The following is a 23,821-nucleotide window of genomic DNA, read 5'->3' on the forward strand; positions in this document are numbered from 1 at the left end:
ATTAAAAGTAAGAGCCTTTATGCATGAAAAAAGATAATTGGTCTTGCTAGGACTTATTGGATGTCATTCTTAATGTCTTTAATATGTATGATTCCATGAAAATAGGTATGATTGCATGTTAGGGAAGCTATTAGTTGATCGAAAGAAACTCTTAGTATTGTTTTAGGGAGCATTTGTCTTGTGGAATAATTATTGATTTAATTGAGGCAGAGGGATTGTTCTATTGCATTGATTCACATTAGTGGGGACACTTAAACTTAGATGTCTTTAGTTCTTGAGTAATTCATTATTATAATTTTCGTTGCTTGATAGTTCGTAATTGTTCTAGTATAGATTTCTCGATATTGATTGGTTACTTGTTTAAGATTGATTTGAGTCAGTTTAATTAGTTAGTCCTTAGTTTCTTGGGATTTGACCCCTACTTGTTTAACTACATAGTAGAGTTAGTTCGGTTATTTTTTGTTAGGTACGCGACACGCCTATCAAAGAAAATAATAAAATATGGAGGTAGCGAGTGGGGTTGGTGGAAGAATAAAAAATTGTAAAAAGCGAAAATAGTGGAAAGAATTGGAAGAGAGAGAATATGAAATTACCTCTTTCGTCCTTTTATTAGAGTCTCATTTCTCATTTTTCATGGTAATTAAGGTTTTTGTACTTAAATCTTGTGATTGGAAGTATCATTGTACATTAAGTGCATTAAATAACAAGTGAGAGAAAAAGAAAAAAAGAGGTTAATAAATGCCAAAAAGAAGAAGAAGTACCTAGAAATTAAAGAAGAAAAAGAATGAAGAGAGAGAACATTAGTTGGTGGATTGATAAATGTCAAAAATATTTGGCACAAAAAATCAGTAAAAATTGAGGATAATATGGGCATTAAATTAGGAGAATGCGATTAAAATTGTAAAAAACCACTTACCAAAAAGGGAAAGATTCTAATAATGGGACTTTAATTTTGATTTACCAAAAAAGGAATAGTGGACTCTAATATAACGACGGAAGGAGTAATAAAATATGATTTATGTTGGGTCCACTAGGTGAGAGAAATTTATTAAATATTGTAAAATCTTTCCAAATAAGAAAATGAAGTAAGTATATTATTTAAAAATGGAGGGAGTACATGCAACTAACACTATGATCACGTATGTAATTAATCAAGCTAGAAATATAACATTTGTACTGTATATGTTTGTTACTTCTTCTCAATGATGCACAGATACGCCAATCGTCAGCCGTCTCCCGTACTGAGGATGTATCGGGGAAGGGTACAGTACAAGTACGACCCAAATACGTCCCCGTGGAGTACCCTTGAAAAGTGGTACGTGGAGATAATTTGGGGACGACTGGGATTAGGGTACGTTTTTGGGACGAATTTGCTTCTTTTCTAATGTCTCCAGCCCATTTAAAAATAAAAAACCCTAAATTTACTTATTTGATTTCAATTTCTCAAGAACCCTTAAAAATTGTAGAAGCCAACCACAGAGTGCGACCCACGATTCCTTGGACGCGACTACCGGCGACCACCTACGACGGACACCAATAGCTGGAAACCGGCGACCGGAGACCAGCAGCGAACCCTCTAGAGTTCTTCTCTACCACCAGTTCTCAGCTCGTCTCTCTCTTCCTCTTTCCTCCAATTTAATTTGATTGAGGTTTAGATTTTTGTAAGTTTTTTTTTTTTTTTTTTTTTAATTTTTTTAATTTTTTTTTTATTTTTATATGATTATTAGATTTGAGTACAAAGTACTCTTTTTTGAAAGAAAGTACTTCGTATTACTGTATTAGTAAGTTTTTTTTTTCGATTTACTGTAGTTGTAGCCTGTAGCCTGTAGTCAGTAGGTGGTTTTTTTTTTAACCCCTATTTCTTTTAATTTGTAGTTTATGGAATAAATTTTTTAAAAAAAACATTTTATGGATTTATATTTTGGTGATTTTTTTGCCGTATCCTTGCGGTTACCCGTTTTTTGGAATTTTAATTTTGCCGTATCCTGTCTCCGTACCCATACTCGTTTTGAACTCGTATCTGTTTTCGTGCAAACTAGCTTCTTTTTGTTGTAGAAGAGCTGAAAATCTAAAGAAGCCTTACCGTCCCAAATGTGGCATGTTGTATAGTCAAGTAACACATTCTATGTCACCCGAAAAAATCAAGATTTTCGAATCCTTGGAAAATTGGGCACCTAAGAACATTGTTAGGAAATAAGGGTGTAATTGTGTTTGATTAATGCGGAACAAATCAATGAAAAATAAGAACGAGAAAAGCAATCAAGAAGATAAACAAAGAACACAAGGATTTACGTAGTTCGGTTAAAATAGACCTACATTCACGGGTGGGGATTCGAGAACTTCTTCACTATAATGGAGAGAGAACGAGAAAATAAGACAAGGAGTCCTAAATCTAATGGCTCAAAAGGGTATGATCTAATTGATCAACTAAATGGTCCTTTTATAACATAAGGAAACCCTAATAAAGACCTTAAATTGTTCCCCAAGTTTACTAAAATAGACATCATAGAAAAAAATATTATTTTAGGAAATATTCCATAAATTATCCTAGAAGAACCGAACTACCGAGCTATAGCTCAGCAGCTAGCTCATGCCTGGCGCAAGTCCTCATAGGGTCGAGCTATAGCTTGCCCGCTCGTAGCAATTTTCCAGCTTCGTCAGGTTTTCGTAAAATGGCCATAACTTTCTCGTTTCTTATCGGAATTGGGCATATGACCTATTGTGGAAAACTCTTGAACCAAGACATCACCTCCAACTTGAATCACCTCAAAATTACTTGTAGCTAGTTTAGAGATATCTGCATTCAAAGTCAGCCCTATTAGATTTAGAGTCACAATTTAACAAACATCTTGGTGTATCTGAAGCCTGTTGAAAAATGTTGGCAGCCTCAAGATTTTCTTACTGATCCGAATTCAGACGGCTTTTATGATCAAATCAAAGAGATTCGGGGAAGGGCAAAGGAGGTTCTAGATGATTACTTTGCTGTTTTGTTGGACATATGATTACTGAAGAAGCACTTCCTACTTACCAAACTATGCTTAATACTTTTGATGGAGTGGGAGATGAAACCGGGGCTAGTCCGACTTCATGGGCAACTTGGACTAGAGCTTGGACTGCTGAGGAAAATAGACATGGTGATCTTCTTAATAAGTATTTGTATATCTCGGGTCGTGTTCACATGAGAGTCGTCAAAAAACGATTCAGTATTTTATTGGCTTAGAAAAGGTATGAGTGATCTTTTTTTTTTTCTTTTTTTTTGGGTAATATCCTCACTTACCCTATCATGTGAATCCACTTAAACTTTGACTTAACACGTTTGCAAATGCACAACTTTGACTGTAATGTGAATCCACTTTTCATTTTAATCTTTTTTCATATAAAGCTATCCTCATTTGCCCTGTCATGTGAATCCACTTAAACTTTGACTGATCACATTTGCTAATGCACAAATTTGACATTAATGTTTAATAATTTTTCACTGTAATCTTTTCTTGAGAAGGTTTTGCGTGAGACCGTTCCACGCGAGTCCGGTTAATAATGCCCACACCCTTCCTCACCCACTACCACCACCACTACCTAGCCATTTGTCGGCGGCCGACGACCACCCTCCCCCTCCCATCCCCAACTCCTTACTCGTAGTACCATCCACCACTCGCCCAACCAAAACCCCTACTCAATGCTGTAATACCCCGTATTTTTAAAACGTATTTTTTAATAAATTAATTAATTAGTATTCTCTTAAAAGGGTATTTTAGTAATTTATTTCACTATTTGAATTTTGGAGCCAAAATGATATTTAAATTTTGGCGCCAGAAGTATTTTAAAACTCAATTATTATTTTTGGATTTTAGATAAGATTTATTATCCATTTATTTTATTTTAAAACCCGGATTATTTATATATATTTCGGATATTTTAACTAAGCGAAAATTATATTTTAATTATTTAATTAGGAGGTCCAAATTTTCTAAATAATAAGCTATGATTTTCGGATTTTCTAAGTGTAGAAAATCTGATTTTCTTAGTGACTTTATTTAGTGAATAATTGATATTTTCTTGATTAATTATTTTATATAATATATATTATTTACACAATTATTTCCTTAAAACTAGTAAATTAATTCTCTAAATATCTAAAGGGAGGTCCGAAAATATGAGCTTAGGAAAGCTCAAATTTTCGGCCACCATGATGGATTTTTGGGTGATTTATTTTGGTAAATTGTATTTTTAATTATCTCCTTAAAATCTCTTATTTTCCTTAATTTTATTTTTCATCTCACAAAGATTTGATCATCTTATTTTCCTACCTTTTTTCATCCTTGATTATTCCCCAAGTAATCTCTTTTGCCATATTATTTTTCATGACAACACATTTTCCTTAATTCTATTATTCTTAATCACCTTAATATTTAACTTTCTATAATTCTTTAACTCTCTTCTCCAAGTAATTTCCTTAATACTTTTTACCATAATTCTTCCTACATTCTCCTACCATAATTCTTTCATTCGTGAGCCTATAAATACCCCCTCATACCTCTCATATTCTTCACACTAAAACTCAATTATCTTCTTCTCTCTTATTCTTCTTCTTTTCCCTAAACTTTTTCATACTTTCTTCTCCTCTTTTTACACAAATCAGCCCGTATGCCTTTGAAGCCAGTTTTCGGGCACTTCTGGTCAGTTTTTGGGGTACTGGTGTTTCACAAAAGATTGTTCCTCTCAAAAAATCCTTGAGGTTAGGCTCAAGAATCACCCAATTCGGAGTTATATTGAAGGAGTTATGGCCTCTACAAGTTCTGCCTATTCTTTCCCACGAAATTCAATTCTCTTTAATTTTATCCCTTTATCTTCTTCATGGTTAGTTTTCTAAAATACAAATACCTGTTTTAAAGTTATAATTTTATATTAAAGTATTTTTTTAAAAGTGTTTTATAGTCCATGCACATTAGATTTGAGTTTATGTTGTGATAACCTTATGATTATGTTATTTGCAAGGTGTATTCGTGATTAAACTTTGAAAGTGCGAAGTATTGATTGATATTCGGAATCAAGGTAATTTTAGGTGGCTAGATACTTTTAAAAGTGATTGATTTAAATAGCATGTTTCATATGATTTTATTAGTGATTGAATTGAATTGATTTGAGTTATGATTTATGAAGTAAAGTATGGTTGGAGGAATTGATTTTAATATTTGTTTTTAATAAAAGGATTTATTTTAAATATCATGTTTTGAATGCTTTGAAATTATTTATTATGTTCAAAGGAATTTGGATTTTTAAGAGTATGTTGGATTAATTTAAAGAGTTTTTAAAAGGATTTTTAAAAGCTTGATTGAATTAAATACAAAAGGAGTTTTGATTTAAACTATAATAAAGGTTGATTTTATTCAAAGAGGAATTTCATGAGAATTATTGAATTATTATTATAAAAGCTTTACAAGCATGATTATTATATTAATCCCACTATGCGGATTCATTGAAGACTATGGACTTTGTATGACCTAGTTTTCTCCAAGAATAGCCTTGAAATAGTAGGAGAATAGCTTGGGGGGTGGGCACACTTAGAGAGGAAATTGGGTTTTTGAAAAGAATTGATTTTAATAATCACTATTACTGAATCATTGAGTTATTGGTATTATTTTTGAGTATCTTGAGATCATTGGTTTTTAAAAAAAGAAATTGGTTTTATAAATCATTTCTATTTACTTATTGAGTTATTGGAATTGTTTTGAGATTATTGAGAATTGGTTTTGAATCATGAGTTTTGGAATTATTGGATTAATCATTGGAATTGGTTTTAAAAGCATGTTTGCAAATGAATTGAGTTTACATTATCTTGCACTTATCGTACTTAGCATATTTTTCTAATCTGTATTTCCTATTTGTTTTTGTTCGCCCTGTTTACCGTATTGGTAAGCAGTGTTAACTATTTTCAAGTGGAGTCATGAATGAACATATGGGAGTCCTGGGATTTGCTTCACCTAGTTTAGGAATGTTGGTCTCGTCTTTATTTTGAGTACTCATAACAATGTTACTATTTTTATAAGTATTAATAAAAGAAAGAGTACGGATGTTTCCGCTACAAAGTATTGGTTTTTATTTAGTAAGTTTTGAGTAGCCTTGCGTAATCACGCGGCGGTAATACACCTAAGTCTATCTCTACGGTATAATTAAACGTATTATACTAGTATTTCCGTAGAGGGAGATTTGGGGGTGTTATAACTGCTCCATCCATCGCACACATCACGCACCAATAGAACAACTCTTAGTTGCTACTCCGATCCACCCTTGCTTCAAATGTTAATTTTTTTTTGTTCAAGTTTTGATGTGCACCCTTGTTTAATCTGCTATATTGGCTTGGTTATAGCTCTGTATTTGATTGTTGATGTAAAATTTTCATTTTCTCTTAGTCCTTCGTGCAAACTGCAAACGTGGTTGAGATGGTAGCGTGACTGTCATTTGCTCATCACTTGATTTCACGATGCATAATAATCCCTTGGTCATGTAGCTCTGCTATCAGTTTTCAAATCACTAAATGCAGTAAGGCTTTCTATTGTAGCAGCTATGTATTTATTGAATATATGTCTAATATCTTATCAATATCGTCTAATATCTGATCAATATTATCTAATATCTGACCATTATTATCTAATTTCTGACACTTTTAATCTAAAATCTGATATTTATAACTTAATATCTAACCATTATTATCTAATTTTTTGACAATTAAGAATTTTTTTTTATTTTTTATTTTTTTCCCGTGAGTCCGTTTTTTCTTAGCTTCTTTGTTGATATAGTACTATATGAAAGTCTTTGGAGAGTTAATAAAATTATTACTCCTTCCAACCCATAAATATTGTGTTATTCAAATTTTTTTACTTTATTAAGAGTCGTATTGAGTAGGTAGGTAGAATTTGTTCCTTTGCTTTTGTGAGCTTAGCTTACTTCTACTTGATACCTCTGTCATTTATGTGTTTTTGTATTGGATGACCCAAAAGCTGAAAACAATCCATATTTAGGTTACATATACACATCCTTTCAAGAAAAGGCAACATTCAATTCACACGGTAATGCTGCAAAACGAGCCAAACAACATGGTGATCTCAAGCTAGCACAAATTTATGGCCTTATTGCTACCGATGAATAACGCCATGAAAATGCTTACATCAAAATAGTGCAAACACTGTTTGAAATCGATCCTGATTCAACCATGCTTGCTTTTGCTGATATGATGAGGAAGAAGATCTCTATGCCAGCCCATCTTATGTGTGATGGCCGCGATTACAACTTGTTTGATCATTTTGCTGCAATTGCTGCTTAGCTTGTGTAGACACCCAAATGTGTCTCCCTAAAAACCAAACCCAGTGATGAGTACTTTTCACGTCGCTTGATTATCGAATAAGGTGAAAGTGTGAAAAGCCTTGTGATTTGTTAGTTTTTAATAAAAATCTTTCTTTCTGTTTTTGGAAAAACTTCTCTATTTATGAAAATAGCCAGTCCAATTTAGTTTGGTCCATGATAAGGGTCCAATAATAGTGTAGTTGGATCAGGCTCGTAAAGAGCTTTCCAACGATATATTATAAGCCCAATTCCGATGAAAAATGAGGAAGTTATAGTCCAAATACTAATTTGGGTCTAAAATGGTTTTACGGCCCAATGATCTAGTGGAGGGTCAATTAATTATTATTCCTAAAATTATTAGGATTGATTATAGTCTTCTAGAATAGTCTAAAAGGTTATTTTGAGTTCTAATAGCATTAGGATTGATAATTAATATCTTTGATAATTAATGAATTTGATTTGAAATAAAACAAGTGTTTTATTTTGATAAAATCTGATTTGAAATTGGTTAAAACGGAGTTTTAATTGCTTAATTATATTAAGAAAATGATTCTGTACAAAGCGCGTTTTATCCTTTAATTGTCGCAGAACAACAAGCCTGTCGCCAAACAACAGAGCTTGTTGCCATGCGTGATTCTTGTCACATGGCGACAGACTCTGTCTATCGCAACTAGGACCAGTTTTATTCCAATTCAAATTCTGATTTGTTTTTATCAATTCCGGACTATTTTCTTATAAATAGGGGTCGTGTTTCCCCGTTTTTTTTCGTTCACAATCATCTAATTCTATTCTTTCTCTCTCTAAAAGCTAGAATCTTATTCTCTCTCTATTTTTTTCTAAACCTTTCCCTTTTACAAAATTCCGCATTCGCAAGTTCTAGACACACCTAGCCAAGTTCGAAGTTGCCTTCGCCCTAGACGTGAAATTTTGATAATTTTTGAGGGTTTGGTCCCAAATCTCTATTTCAATTATTTGATTTAATTGCTTAATTTAATATTTTCATTGAAGTTACTAATGTGTGTATTTTGTTATTAGAAAGAGATACGAGGCATCCAAGTAAGTAATTTAATTACTTTCTTTTTCTATAGAAATCATGCTTTAATTATTTTAATTCCTAGTATCATGTTAGGATGTCTTTATGATTCCTAGTATCATGTTTAGGGTATTAACTAAGATTTCTATATCGTATATGTTTCTAGTATCATGTTTAGGTTGCTTCCTATTCTTTCTAATATCATGTTAGGGCTAAAGCTTTGATCTTTATTGCTTAGTGACATGCTAGGATTTGTTATTAATCTTGTTAGTATCATGCCTAGGATCTTGCTAATATTATTATGCTTTATTGAGTTTATTATGATGATTGTTATTTATTGTTGCTTGATATTATTTTATTGTTATTGCTTGATCACGCCTTCTCTTGCAGGATTAAAGGGAATTTGTACTTTTAATCACGCTTAATAAGATGATTAATAATCTTATTTAGGTTAACATGATGATAATTCAAGTGATCGCCAATAATAGTTTTGTTTGTGCATTAATATTCAACTAACATAGATTAAACATGTTTAGGGTTAATCTATTGATTGTATGTTAGTCAGAGAGCGCACATGAATACGAGAAGAATAAAGTAGAGGCCTATTATTAGGGTAGGTTCAATCTCTTTTAGGTTGGATTTGTTTCTTCATCCCTGAATATCCAGTCATGGTTCCAGACCACTATGAAGTTAGCGATCTCATGGATCATGAAGGGGTGTAACCTTCACCCTGTGAACGGTTTACAAGTTCCTAAAACTTGTTGGCGACTCTTTTACTCTAGCTTCCTTCCCTTTGGACGCCACCATACTTAAGTGTATGATCACAGTGAGGCTTAAGTGTGGGATGCTTGAAATATTCCCTACAACTTGGAGTTTACTCTGCCAAGGATTATGCTGATGTTATGGAGCATTTGGTAGGTTTTTGGGAAATTGACACTACAAGAAAACAACTCATTTCCTACGAAAATGTTCAGACGGACACGTATTTCCATCGCTAAAGTCGAAATTTCCAACGAATTATATTAATCTATCAGAAATTTACGACGGATTAATATATGTAGTAATTTATGTCACTGAACTTTTAATTTCCGGCAGATTTCATTTCCGTCGGAAATTTTCGATGGAATTTTCGTTTGTAATTTTTGATGGAATTTCCGTTGGAATTTTCGTCTGTCATTTCCGATGGAATTTTCGTCGGAATATTAATAAAAAAATAACCCTTTTAAACTATTAAACCCTAAAATGATGGACTCCTTATTTCTCTCCTCTTCACTTTTCCTGTACATCTCCTCTCATTTCCCCTTCTCTTTCCCTCTCCTCTTTCTTTCTCTTCTTTCTGGATCTTTCTCTCTCCTTTTTCCCCTTCTTTCCCCTTTCTCTTTCCTTTTCCCCTTTCTCATTCTTTCTCCTCTTTCTGGATCTTTCTCTCCTCTTTCTTCTCTCCTTTTCTTTGCCCTCTTTTCAAATTAACCAACATCATCAACAACACCAACACCACCAGAACTATAACCACCGACATCAACAACACCACCAACGGCCGCGGAACAACAACCACAACAACATCAACACCTTCTACAGCCGCTGCATCACCTTCAACAGCTACGTCGCTTCCAGCCGCCTCATCACCTTCAACCGCATCATCGTCAGCCGCACCTTCAACCTTTCAATATCGATCTACTTTAAATTTTTAAATTTTCTATGTATAACGTTTTTTAAATATAATTGTATATTTAAGTTAAAATATTTGAGATAATTGTATTGTATAATTTTTTTTTGTTAAATTTTGAATTTGGTGTTGATTTTAGATCTGTTTATTTAATTTTTAATAATTTCTTCTGTTTGTTTGGGTTTTTTTTTTTTTTGTGGCTCGTGGTGGTGATACGGGTTAGGGGGTTGGTGGTGTGGTGGTATTAAGGGTTGGGATCTGGTTTTTTTTGGGGTTTTGTTGGGTGGTGAGTTGGGTTACGGTTGGTGGGGTCTGGTGAGTGGGTTCGGGTTAGGTGAGTTTAGGTGCTGAGTCTGGTGGGTTTAGGTGGTAGATTAGGGTTAGGCGAGTTAAGATGGTGAGTGTGGTGGGTTAGTTGGTGGGGCTGGTGGCGGTGGGGGTGGTAGCGGTGGGGCTGTGGGCCTTTTTTTTGTTGCATTAATTCCGTCAATAATTTTCGGCAGATTTTTATTCCATCGGAAATTTCTGACGGACTTTTTCGGACCGGAAAATCGCTTTCGATGCCTGAATTCTGTCGGAAAAGTGTTTCTGACGGAATTTCGCCTGAATTATGTCAGAAAAGTGTTTATGACGGAATTTCCGTTGAAAAAGGACCTTTTTTCGATAACTTCTTTTACGACGAAATTTTTTGACGGAATTTAGGGTGTTTTCGACGGAAAAATTTCGTTGAAAATAGCCTGTTTTCTTGTAGTGTGAGAAGCTCACCGGAATTTTGCCCGAAGGACGAAAAGCTCAAGAATTTGTATGTGGGTTACCCCAAAGGATTGAAATTATAATAGAGAAGGCTCAAGATTAGGCAAAACAAGCACCTTCCATGCCATTAAGTTGGATTATGATAGAGAAGTCAAGCTTTAATTTCTTAATACTTTTTTTTTTTTTTTTAATTTTTATATTTATCAAAGAGTTACACAATCTTTTAAAAACTACCATGTATTTAAAATGAGGAAATTCAAGTTACTTAATTTGAGTAACATGCATATGATTTGTTACTCAAACGACACCCCGATAATTTGCACTGGCGTTAGTAAGGGTACTTTTTACTTTTCCATAATACCCATTTAACTTTCTCTCCCTTCACTCCTCTTCTACCTCAACCATCACAGCCAGTCAATCACTACCATCATCACAGCCACCATAGCCACCACGATCATCACTTGTCGCCGCTGAACATAATTGCACACCACCACCACCACTTATGGTGGTTGAAAATGCTACCGCGAAGTATAAGCTTTCCCTAAGGGGTTGATATGGACTTAATTACACCTTTACAATTAGGGTGTCTTTTTGTTCTCGCCGCAAAGCGGCGTTAGGGTCGTTGTGGTTAGATCGATCGGACTGGACGCTGGAAATGATGGGGATCGAGGCTTGTGAGTGGTGTTGTGATCATAGAGGAAGGAAGACGGGAAGAAGAAGACTGAGATGATGGTGATGGTGGTAGTGGCGAGATGATGGTGATGGTGGTGGCGGCGGCAGCGAGTTGATAGTGATGGTTAGATAAAATCTGTCAGAAATGATGATGGTTGGGGCTTGTGTTTATAAACGAGAAATGAGTGAGGAGGAAGAAGGGAAAGAAGAAGCAATATTTACATAAATTGTCATTTGAGTAACACAATTTGTTACTAAATTGAGTAACCTGGGCAAGCTCATTTAAAATTGTGTGGTATGATTTTTTTTTTTTTTTTTTTTTTTGAAATGTGTGTATGGTTACAAGCATAAATTTGGATGTATTAAATGTAGGACTTTAGATACTATAAGCGGAATTGCATGAATCATATTCATAAGCATCTAAACACCAAGATCAATGCATAACACATAAAGAACAATTAATAATACCTTTGAAGCGTGAATCCACTAGTAATCGAGCAAGAACAAACGGGAGACAAAGAACCCCAAACGTGATTCCTCTACTTGGTCCACGGGCACAGATTAAACCTCCACTAATGCTAGTTAGTTGCAATTGTACCCTTTCAATTGTCCTTCTACGGAGAAGAGAGAAAGACAAACCAACCACGAACCACCACACGCGTCACCTAGGTGGCCGGCCGTACGGACAAGGGGAGGAGAGAAAGAGTCGTGAGTGAGAGAGAGAGAATTAGGGTTTTGGGACTTGGTTGCTTGAGTTACAATTAACTGACTTGTCAATTGTTATTTCAATCTAAGTCATGGATCTTATTTATATATCATATCTCTAAATAAGAGTCCATGTCAAGCCCAAACTCCTAATCCTAATCAAACTACTCTAGCCCAACACTCGTAATGGTTTGTCATGATCTCATGAGGCCCATTAGTGGGCCTCTCACTTGTTTAACCCAATACGCTTGTTGTGTGACTTCATAGGATCCATTCTAATAGGCTTTAGACTATTTGACTAGCCTAAAGATCATTTATCATATCTAGAAACAGACAATGACGACCCAAAAGAATGAACTTATTATCTCCATAATAGTGATCCTTAATATATCTAATAATTGCACTTATCGAAGACATAATTCCTTCATTAAAATACTTTATGTTACAATTTGGAGAGACCAAAGTTGATTTTTTAGGACTTATTTGGCATCATTTCTTGTTTTTAGTTTTCAGTTTTTTTTAAAAAAAAACAAAAAACCAAAAATAGGAAACAAGGAAAAGGTGTTTCTACTTTTTTATTGTCAGTTTTCAAAATTATCATGATTTTAATAAATTTGATTACTTTTTGATTGATTATATCACATATATCATATGATTTAAAAAAAAAAATGTTGCCAAACGAAACCTTATATGTTTGTTTTGTATTGTGCTTGTTATGATCAGCTAATTAAGTAGGATCCTAATTCACTAGGCCATCTTTGTTCATTAATTTGTTGTTACTAACATCTTGCTTTTCCACATGACACGACACCTAAATATAGCGGCCTTATATAAAATTTTATAAAATCCTAATAAATTATAACTATGATAACATTAGTTCCATCTAAATGATTATTGTTCCCATAAAAAATGAAAGTTTACGACTGATTAAATTTAATAGCCAAAATTTGCCAAATAACTTTTTAAATTAACGAAATAAATAATTTTAATTGACAACTGATGCTTCAATTCTAAAATCAAATTGTTAATATGTCTATAATTTAGTCATTAAAACTAGTTTAGTTCCCGTGCGATGCACATCGATGCACGGTTTTAAACACACATTGTGAGATTTGTTTACAATACGGAGAATTAAAGTTTTCTATTCTGTAATTTTTTTGCATACATGGTAAGTAGTAATTTTAATATAGTAATTTACTTGTAAAATATTGATCCAAACATTAATTGGTCGTGTATTAGCAGACCATATATATATGGGTTCACGGTGCATTGCCACTCGAAATCAAGATATCGGGGTTGGACTTGTCAATCGATTCATAACGCTTCGGACCCAACCAATACCCATTCGAACTCCTTTTACTTGTAAAAGTGCGTCTTGGATATGTCGATTATGTTATGGCCGGAGTCTTACTCATGGCGACCTTGTTGAATTAGTAGAAGCTGTAGGTATTATTACGGGCCAATCCATTGGGGAGCTTAGTACTCAACTAGCATTAAGAACTTTTCATACGGGCGGAGTATTCACAGGAGGTACTGCAAAACATGTACGAGCTCCTTCTTATGGAAAAATACAATTCAATGAAGATTTGGTTCATCCTACACGTACATTTCATGGACACCCTGCTTTTCTATGTTATATCGACTTATATGTCACTATTGAAAGTGAAGATATTCTACATAATGTGACTGTTCCCCAAAAACGTTTTCTTTTAGTTCAAAATGATCAATATGTTGAATCTGAACAAGTGATTGCTGAAATTCACGCGGGGACATTAACCTTTAATTTTAAGGAAAGGTTTAGAAAACATATTTATTCTGATTCAGAAGGAGAAATGCACTGGAGTACCGATGTATACCATGCACCTAAATTTACATATGGTAATGTTCATCTCTTACAAAAAACAAGCCATTTATGGATATTATTAGGAAAGTCGTACAGATCTAGTGTAGTCCCCTTTTCGCTCTCCAAGGATCAAGATCTAATGAACACTCATTCTATTTCTTTTGAAAAAATATCTATTTCGAATTCCCCAGTCACTACCAATCAAGTAAAGATAAATTACTGGACTCTTTCAGTAAAAAAACAGGATAAGATTCTATATTATTCAGAACTTAATCGAATCGGTCAATGTAATCTCATATATCTTGCAAAAAATTTGGATTTATTGGCAAAGAAACGAAGAAATAGATTCATTAAAAAATTCCAAGTGAGTCAAGAACGAAAAAAGGAATTAATGCCCCTTTCCGTTATCTCGATTGAAATACCCATAAATGGAATTTTCCGTCGAAATTGTATTTTTTCTTATTTCGATGATCCTCGATACCAAATAAAAAGCTCGAGAATTACTAAATATGGGACTATAGAGATACATTCAATCGTTAAAAAAGACACTACAAGAAATTAGCAGTTTTGCGACAGCCAAAATTTGTCGCAAAAATAGCTTAAACCGTCGCAACAAATAGTTACGGCAGCCAACTGTCGTAATGGGTTTTTCGTTACCAGACATGTTGCAAAATTACATTTTTACGAAAGTTTGACTGTCGTAAAAAATAATTACGACAACTTCACTAATTTCAGCGACAGTTTTAAATTCTGTCGCAAAAAATAAGCTTACGACAACCAAAAACTGTCGCAATTTACAACGGTCTGGAAAATTGTCGCAAAAAGTCGACGCAAAAAATAAAAATAAAAATAAAACCCCTCAACCCCAACACTACAACAACCTTTCACTTCACGACTTCACCCACAAAAACCCATAACCACCATCCCCGCCACCACAAACCACCCAAAACCAAACCCAAAAATCACTACTACCCACAAACAAACTTTAGATCTGAAATTAAACTCAAAAATAACAAAAACTATAACCATTAAAATCAAGAAAATCGAAATTAAACAGAAAATAACATCAATCCAAATTAAAATGAAAATAAAAAATATAGAAATTAAACAAAAATAACATAAACCAAGAAATCGAAATTAAACCAAAATAACATAACTAAACCACAATAACAAAAACTAAAATTAATTGAAATTAACAAAAACTAAATCAAAATCAAGAAATATTGAAGCTAAACAAAAATTAACAAAATAAAAAAGCAGTTAAAACCCTAAATAACGAAATAAATGGGCATAATACCAAAAATACACCAAAGAAACAAAAATAAACATAACCTACGACAATAAAAACAAAAATTACACAACAATTAACATACCTATCTCAAATTTCATCTTATATGGGCTTACTTGGTCAAATTCGACCATGAAAACTCTAGATCTGAAATTTTCATGGTTGAATTTGACCTAAAACCCCTTAGTTTCGAAACCTATGGTGAAATTCATAATCTTGGTAGAATTTCATGGCCGAACTTCGAGTTAACTCATCAAAAAAGAAAATAAAAGATAGGTAACCATGGAACTAGAGAAAAAAAGAAAAAGAAGATAGGAGAGGGGAGGAAATGGAAATAGAGAGAAGAGAGAGGAGGAGAACGGAGAGAGAATGAGTTAGGGAGCAGAGAGGCAGAGGAAAGAGAGGCAGAAATAAGAGAAAGAGAAGGGAGAGAGAAAGAGAAGGTAAAGTGGCGGCTTACAAATATTTAGGGTTAGGGTGGAGAGAGGGGAAGGGTTTTATACCCATTTTCTATTTTTTTTAATGTCCTTTAAGACGGTTTTTTACTGTCGCTTATAGCGACGATTTTGAAAACTGTCGTAATACAACATTTTTACAACAGTTTTAAACCGTTGTAGATATTTTATTTTTTTCATTTTTTAGACACTTTAGCAACGATTTAAATGGGCCAAACTGTCGTAATTTTGCGACGGGATAAAAAACTATCATAAAGGAAAGAGAGAAGATTTCAAATTTTGCTACAGTTTTATAGGCCATCGTAATAAAATTGTCGCAATTTGCCCGAATTCTTGTAGTGAGAAGATTTGATTGAGTATTGAGGAGTCAAAGAATTTCGACCAAAATACCAAATGAAAGTCGATCGGTTTTTTTTTTCATTTCTGAAGAAGTTTATATCTTACTCGGATCTTCATCCATACTGGTACACAACAACAGTATCATTGGAGTCGATACGCGGATTACTTCAAATACAAGAAGCCAAGTAGCTAGAGTGGTCTGAATAGAAAGGAAAAAAAATTGACTTTAAAATTCTTTCTAGAGATATCCTTTAAACTGGGGAGGCAGATAAGATATCCCAACACAGTGGCATTTTGATCCCACCAAGCAGGACAAATTCCAAGGACTCACAAAATTTGAAAAATTGGATTCATGTGCAACGGTATCAATTTAACAACAATTTTCCCTTAGGATTTGTTGCAGGAAAGGGATAATGTGCAACTTCAAGTTGTCAATTATATCCTTTATGGAAATGGCAAAGTCACTCGAGGAATTTCTGACACAAATATTCAATTAGTACGTACTTGTTTAGTATTGAATTGGAATCAAGAAAAAAAAAAGGTTCTTCTGTCAAAGAGGCCCGCTCTTCCTTTGTTGAAGTAAGATGTAACACCCTAAAAATTCCTTTCCTTTAAAATACCCGTTTTACCCTTTTTAAAACACGATATAGGAAATTCTAAGGCATTACCGCCACCGTGAAAACGGTTAAGGCAATTATCAAAGACACACAGCGGAAGACTATCTTTAAAAACATTCAAAACAAGTCAACTTAAAAAGATAACTGAACGAAAGTAAAGTCAAACGAAGTCAACCTACAACTTGGAACCATTGTAGGTCCATATTAAAACCGAACAAATACTTAAAAACCTTTGTGTTAGTCTCACAAGCATATTATAATATAATATAATATAATAATTCAAGCAATAAACCACATCATAATCTTATGGAAACTAACCATGATTCGCTCTTCACTCATGCTCATCATGAATATGCCTCATCGCCTGAAAAGCTTTTGTTTACTTGTCCCTATTACTCGCCATTAGAAATGGGTCGTCGTCGGGCCAAGATAAAGACAAGGCCAACAAAACACACAAACACATAATCAGTAATGCTGAGTACATAAGCGTGAATAAAACACACTAACATGCTTTCATCCTATCATCACATAACTTACCTTGTTGCACCTGTTTACAAGCATACAAAATACTCAATGAGCAACTAATACATAGCTAATTTATTTATTTAGCTTGATTACGCATCGAACGGGTTTCCCCCTAACCTGCCCTAATAAAGGGGTACTAACACGGGAGCTAACTGTGCTAGTATAAAATAACCACTCGTAAGTGGCGAAATTCCTGCGCGTAATAATAAAAGGAAAATATAGCGTTATGTACTCCCAGTAGAAGTTATGGTCAAATATAAAGTCGTATGACTCCCCCCATATGTTCATACTCAAGGTATATACGTTCCAAGAGTTTTGGTGCATAATCTCTTTCACTTTACGTTATTTACATATTATTAGACTTGGTGATGATTCTCAAACCATAACACAATTTAATCATCACAATTATTCAAACATTACATCATGCCAATTTAATTCTTGAATAATTAGCGACCACATAATATTTAATGTTGAACCCTTTTTAATTTACCTCGGTGCCAAAGACACCATAAACACATAATGCGCCAAAATTCCTATCCCTCGGTGTTTGAAACACCTTAAGTGCACAAAGGCACCAATATATAATTTATTCCTCGTGTACAAAGAAACTTAAATAGCTCATTTCTCATGCTTATAACATCAATAAAAATTATATGAACCATATATAATTCTTTTTTTAATATTTCAAACCAAATTAAACATTAGTTTAATTAAACATGCTCTCTATTATGCCAATAATAAAAGTGTGGTTCATATACAACATGCCAAAATAATTATTTTCCATTCAATAATCCATCACAAATAATTCATGCTTCATATTTCAATCACCAACATCAACCAAATAATAAATTCCAATCAAAATCTATCATGATACTGTTGGAATCAATTATTCAAAGCCTAGCATGCTCCAACATCACCAAATAAATACCAAGTACGCGAACGTACCTCAAATAAGCTCTTAAAATAGCCGAGTACACTACAACAATTCCCGAAACAAGTCTCCTACATAAAGGGACAATAATACTATATTAATTACCCTTGTATATACAATTATACTATATTAATTAGCAACTTAAACTCACTTTAAACAATTTATAATAATCTGAAAATTATTTAAAAACCCCTAAATAATCCCCTCTTTAATGGGTAATTAAACCTTTTCATTAAAATCACAATTCTACTACTTTAAATAAAATTCCAGCAACATTATTTGATTAAAACTCCCTTAAAAACTTTATTAAAACATACTTTTATGCCCAATTAAACAATAAAATCATTAGGTATATAAAAACCCCAAATCAATTTGTATAAGAACCCTAAAAATCATAACTTTATCAAATTGAAGGAAAAATTGCGGAAAATAATACATCCTTTGGCCGGTTTTTTTATAATAATACAACCTTTGGATTAATTTTAATAATACAACCTTTGAGGGGTGTTAATTTTAAACAAGACATAACCTGTTGGTAACTTGTTTTTGAAGGTCACCATAACACGTGTCATTGTTTTATTGGTTTTGTCAATTTAATTAATTAATTATTATTTTATTACTAATTTATTATTATTATTATTAACAAAATTATAAAAAAAAAATCCCCCACTTCGCAGCCACCTCCTCCACAGTCCCACACGCAGTCCTCCCAGCGGCGGTCGGTCGACGCCCAGCTTTCCCACCGTCGCCGGCCGACCTACCCTCTCCCTTTCCTTTTAACCCCATCATGCCATCGCTGCCAGCGAAACCCCCATCACCCCATCGCGCAACCAACTCCGCCACGACCAGCACCACACCTTCAGCAGCACACGCAACAACACCACCAATTCGCACCTCTGCATCCCGCAATCACCGATTCTCAATCAACAACCAAAAGTTCGACCACCAGCAGCAATTGTAAACACCATTACCCTGCCCACTTCATCTACTGCAGCCATCGCAGCAACAAACTCCCTTGCTCTTCAAACACTCCTCGAATTCGAACATCCACACACATCAAACGCTCCAATTCGAACAACCAAACACATCAAACGCTCCAAATCGAACAGCAGCGGCCGCGAGACGCTCCAATTCGATTGATTCAATTAATCCAAGGGCCGTGATTTCTTGATGCTTGTTGATGTTGGTGTTGATTGATGGCGATGAACGTCAATGGTGTGGTGGGGGGCGAGTTGGGCGCCGGCCGTACTATTGCCGGGGAGGGTTGCGTGTGGGGAAAGGGGAGAGGAGGTGGCTGCGTGGTGGGGGAAGTGGTGGCTGTGTGGTAGGAAATGGTGGCTGGGTGGTTTTTTTTTAATTTATTAAAAATTTTAATCTAATGACATAAAAAAAAACGGCTATTCCACCAAATGCCACTGACAAATTTAAAAATTCATCAAATGCCATCGCACTTTTCAGAATTCACCAAATGCCACTTAGTTTTTTAAAAATTCACCGAGTGCCATTAATGACCAACGGCCGTTAACTCCGTTAGTCATTAGGGGTTAATCATGACACATGTCATGATATAATTGGTCCATTTATCTTAATTCATAAAAAAAATTGAAAATATAAAAAAAAAAAAATTAGAAAATTAAAAAAACCCCCAAAATTATTTCAAAAACCCCGACCAGCCAAAACCCCCATCAGCCACAACCACCCTCCCCGCCGCCGTTCCCGCCGTCCCAGCTACCGGATTCTGTTGTCCCACAGCACCGACGCCGCCCAAGAAGCTCTCCCGCAGCGCCGACCACCTAGAAGCTCCCTCGCAGCGCCGACGCCGTTCCTCCCCCTCCCACGAAACTCCCTCCCCACCAGCACGAAACTCCCTCCCCACAGCCACGAAACCCAGTCCTCAACCCTCAAAATCCTTTCTCTGTCCCGATCCCAGCCCCCTTCCCTTCCCCAATCCCTTTTCCGGCTACCTCCCCTTCCCCGCGCTCCGATTTCGACCCTTATCCCCTTCTAACTTGGCAATTTTGGCCCTCCTCCTCTTCACAACCTTGATTTCGTTAATGGTTGTGGTGGGTAAAAGGGTAGGGGAGGGTTGGAAAGCAGCTCCGAGTTGGAGAACGACGCGGCAAATCTGGCTGCTCTGGGCCTCGTCTGGCTGGTGGTAGGGGTGGCGAGGTGGTTGAGGTCGCGGTGGGGCTAGGGTCTGGGTTAATTTTAGGTTTTATAGGGTCAGGGAAGTTTGTGTGGGTGGTTATTGGGGTCGACGGTGGGTTAGGTGGGGCGCAAAAGGGTCGACCGGTCGATTTTCGGTGGTTAAGGTGGTGGCCGCCCGTTTTCCGGCGATATAAGGGGAGGGGCTAGGGTTTGGCGGTGGTAGGGGTGGCTGGGAAAATTTTGGGGTTTTTTTTTTAATTTTAATTTTCTGTTTTTTTATAATTATTTTCTAATTATTTTCAGCTTTTTTTTTAATTTTTATTAATAAAGATAAATGGACCAATAATATCATGACATGTGTCATGATTAACCCCTAATGACTAACGGAGTTAACGGTCGTTGGTCATTAATGGCACTCGGTGAATTTTTAAAAAATAATATTTAGACCAATTACATTATGACACGTGTCCTGGGTAACCGGTTTTAAAGGTTACAAGGTTTTTGTCTTGTTTAAAATTAACACCCCTCAAAAGTTGTATTATTAAAAATTAATCCAAAAGTTGTATTATTATAAAAAAGCCGCCCAAAGGTTGTATTATTTTCCGCAATTTTTCCCAAATTGAAAACCTTAACCTATAATTTATATAATCTGAAAATTAAGATCAAGCATAAAATCTGAAATTATATTCTTTGACTACTAAAAACATGATTTTGATACTAAATAAACATCTTTCAAACAATTAAAATAAAACCCAAACTAAACATATGATTTTATAACTAATAAAACACAATTGGGAAGGAGAAACAACTAAGAACGCCAGTTAGGAAGTGGCGGCTCGGGTGTGGTGGTCGCTGGCTGCCGGTGGCAGACTGGCGGTAGAGGGTGGCCGAATTGGTCGTCGGATAGCAGCACAGGTCAGCAACAATTGGGTCTCATGGTGTGCGTGAATTAACAAGCAAAAGAAAGGGAAAATAAGAAAAGAAAGAAAAGAAAGGAAAAAGGAAAAAGAAAGAAAATAAAATAAAACTTACCCCTTTTGATTCTTGTGTGGGAAAATTATGGGGATCAAAGGGAAATTTACAGTGTTGAGTAGGTTAGAATTATTTGGGCTCATAAGTGATGATGTGAGGGAGGAATAATTGGCCCAAATAAATAAAAAGGGTGATTGGGCTTGTTGTAGACATAAATTGTAATTTTGTAGAGTAAGTATCCATCAATTTAAAACCCATATTTAAAATTATTTGGCCCAAAATATATTTTATAAGTAAATAAATAATTATTAGATATATTAAAAATACGGGATATTACATAAGAACATGGTATGATTCAAAACTTCTTAAAGGTCAATTTAGCAAAATCCGTTATTTCTTATATTGGTAAAAGGAATGATCGATCCATCATCCGAAAAAAAGAGGGAGCAGTTCCTACCAATATGAATCCATTTTATTCCACTTATTCAAAGACAAAACTTCAAAAATCATTTAACCAAAATCAAGGAACTGTTTGTACGTTGTTGGGGATAAACAAGGAATGTCCATTTTTTATAATTTTGTCATCATCCAATTGTTTTCGACTACGCCCATTACCATTCAAGGGTGTAAAATATCACAAAGAATCAATTCAATTAAAAAAGATCCCCCAATTCCAATCAGGAATTCGTTTGGTCCGTTAGGAGCATCCCTTCAAATTGCGCATTTTTTTCATTTTACCATTTAATAACTCATAATCAGATCTTGGTAACTAATTATTTACAACTTGAGAATTTAAAACAAACCTTTCAACTACTTAAATTTCAATACTGTTTAATAGACGAAACTCAAAGAATTTATAATCCCGATCCATATAGTAACATCATTTTGAATCCATTCAAATTGAGAATTGGTATTTTCTTCATTATTATTTTTGTGAAGAGATATCCACAAAAAATTATCTTGGATAATTTGTTTGTGAAAAATGTATGTAAAAAAAAAAAAAAGGAACACACCTAAAATTGGGTCAAGTTCTAATTGTTCAATTTGACTCTGTAGTAATAAGATCAGCTAAGCCCTATTTGGCTACTCCAAGAGAAATAATTCATAGTCATTATGGGGACATCATTAATGAAGGGGATACATTAGTTAAATTTATATATGAAAAATCATTAGTTACATTAAGGGGACATCATTAGTTACATTTATACATTAGTTACAGTTCATGGTCTAATGACATCACACAAGGGCCTTCCAAAAGTGGAACAAGTCTTAGAAGTTCATTCGATTGATTCAATATCGATGAATCTCGAAAAGAGGATTGATGTGGTTGGAACAAACGTATAACAAGAATTTTTGGAAGTCCTTGGGAATTCTTGATTAAGGCAGAGCTAACTATAGCGCAAAGTCGTATTTTGTTGGTTAACAAGATCCAAAAGGTTTATCGATCACAAGGGGTGTAGATCCATAATAGGCATGTAGAAATTATTGTACATCAAATAACATCAAAAGTCTTGGTTTTAGAAGATGAAATGTCTAATGTTTTTTTTTCTTGGAGAACTAATTGGATTGTTTTGGGCGGAACGAACGGGACGCGCTTTGGAAAAAGCGATATTACCGAGCTACTTAATTGGGAATAACGAGAGCATCTCTAAATACTCAAAGTTTTATATCCTAGGCCAGTTTGCAGGAAACTGCTCGAGTTTTAGCAAAAGCGGCTCTCCGAGACCGTATCGCTTGGTTGAAAGGGCTAAAAGAAAACGTTGTTCTTGGGGGATGATACTCGTTGGTACCGGATTTAAAGGATTCATACACCATTCAAGTTAACATAAATATATTTTCGTTAACATTTTTATTTAACGAAATAAATAATATTAATTGACAACTAATGCTTCAATTCTAAAATCAAATTGTTAATATGTCTTAGTCATTATAACTAGTTTAGTTCCCGTGCGATGCACATCAATGCACGATTTTAAACAAACACATTGTGAGATTAGTTTACAATACGAAGAAGTAAAATTTTCTATTTCATATATATATATATATGTATGTGTGTATGTATGTATGTATGTATATATATGTATGTACATATATATATGTATGTATGTATATATATATGTATGTATGTATGTATATATATATATATGTATATATGTATATATTATCACAAAAGAAAACTTTTGAACATTAAACTATTAACATATATGTAAAAAAAAAAAAAAAACTCGTTAGGGACAAAGGATAAATCATATGAAAGGTTTATTAGATAAAAAAACAACGATATATATATATATATATATATATATATATATATATATATATATATATATATATATATATATATGAGTAATGACATCATCATAGCAAATTGGCGGGAAAAAAATTTAATGTGAGAGTGACATGTGTATAATTTGAAGAAGTAATGATGTTAGCAACGTTTTGTTTTAGTATTAGTTAATAGACTAGATCAAGCCCCGTGCCACGCACGATTTTTACAAAATTTTACAATGAATTATAATATTAATTCAAAATC

At 34.3% G+C, this 23,821-nt stretch overlaps 1 pseudogene; it reads left to right on the forward strand.

Annotated features, from left to right (window-relative positions):
• Positions 1-1,104: 1,104 nt before the first annotated feature.
• Positions 1,105-10,979, forward strand: LOC145580787 (stearoyl-[acyl-carrier-protein] 9-desaturase, chloroplastic-like; annotated as a pseudogene).
• Positions 10,980-23,821: the final 12,842 nt, after the last annotated feature.

This window comes from Chenopodium album, chromosome 15 (assembly GCF_948465745.1).
Source record: "Chenopodium album chromosome 15, dcCheAlbu1.1, whole genome shotgun sequence".
In the NCBI taxonomy this organism is placed as follows: domain Eukaryota; kingdom Viridiplantae; phylum Streptophyta; class Magnoliopsida; order Caryophyllales; family Amaranthaceae; genus Chenopodium; species Chenopodium album.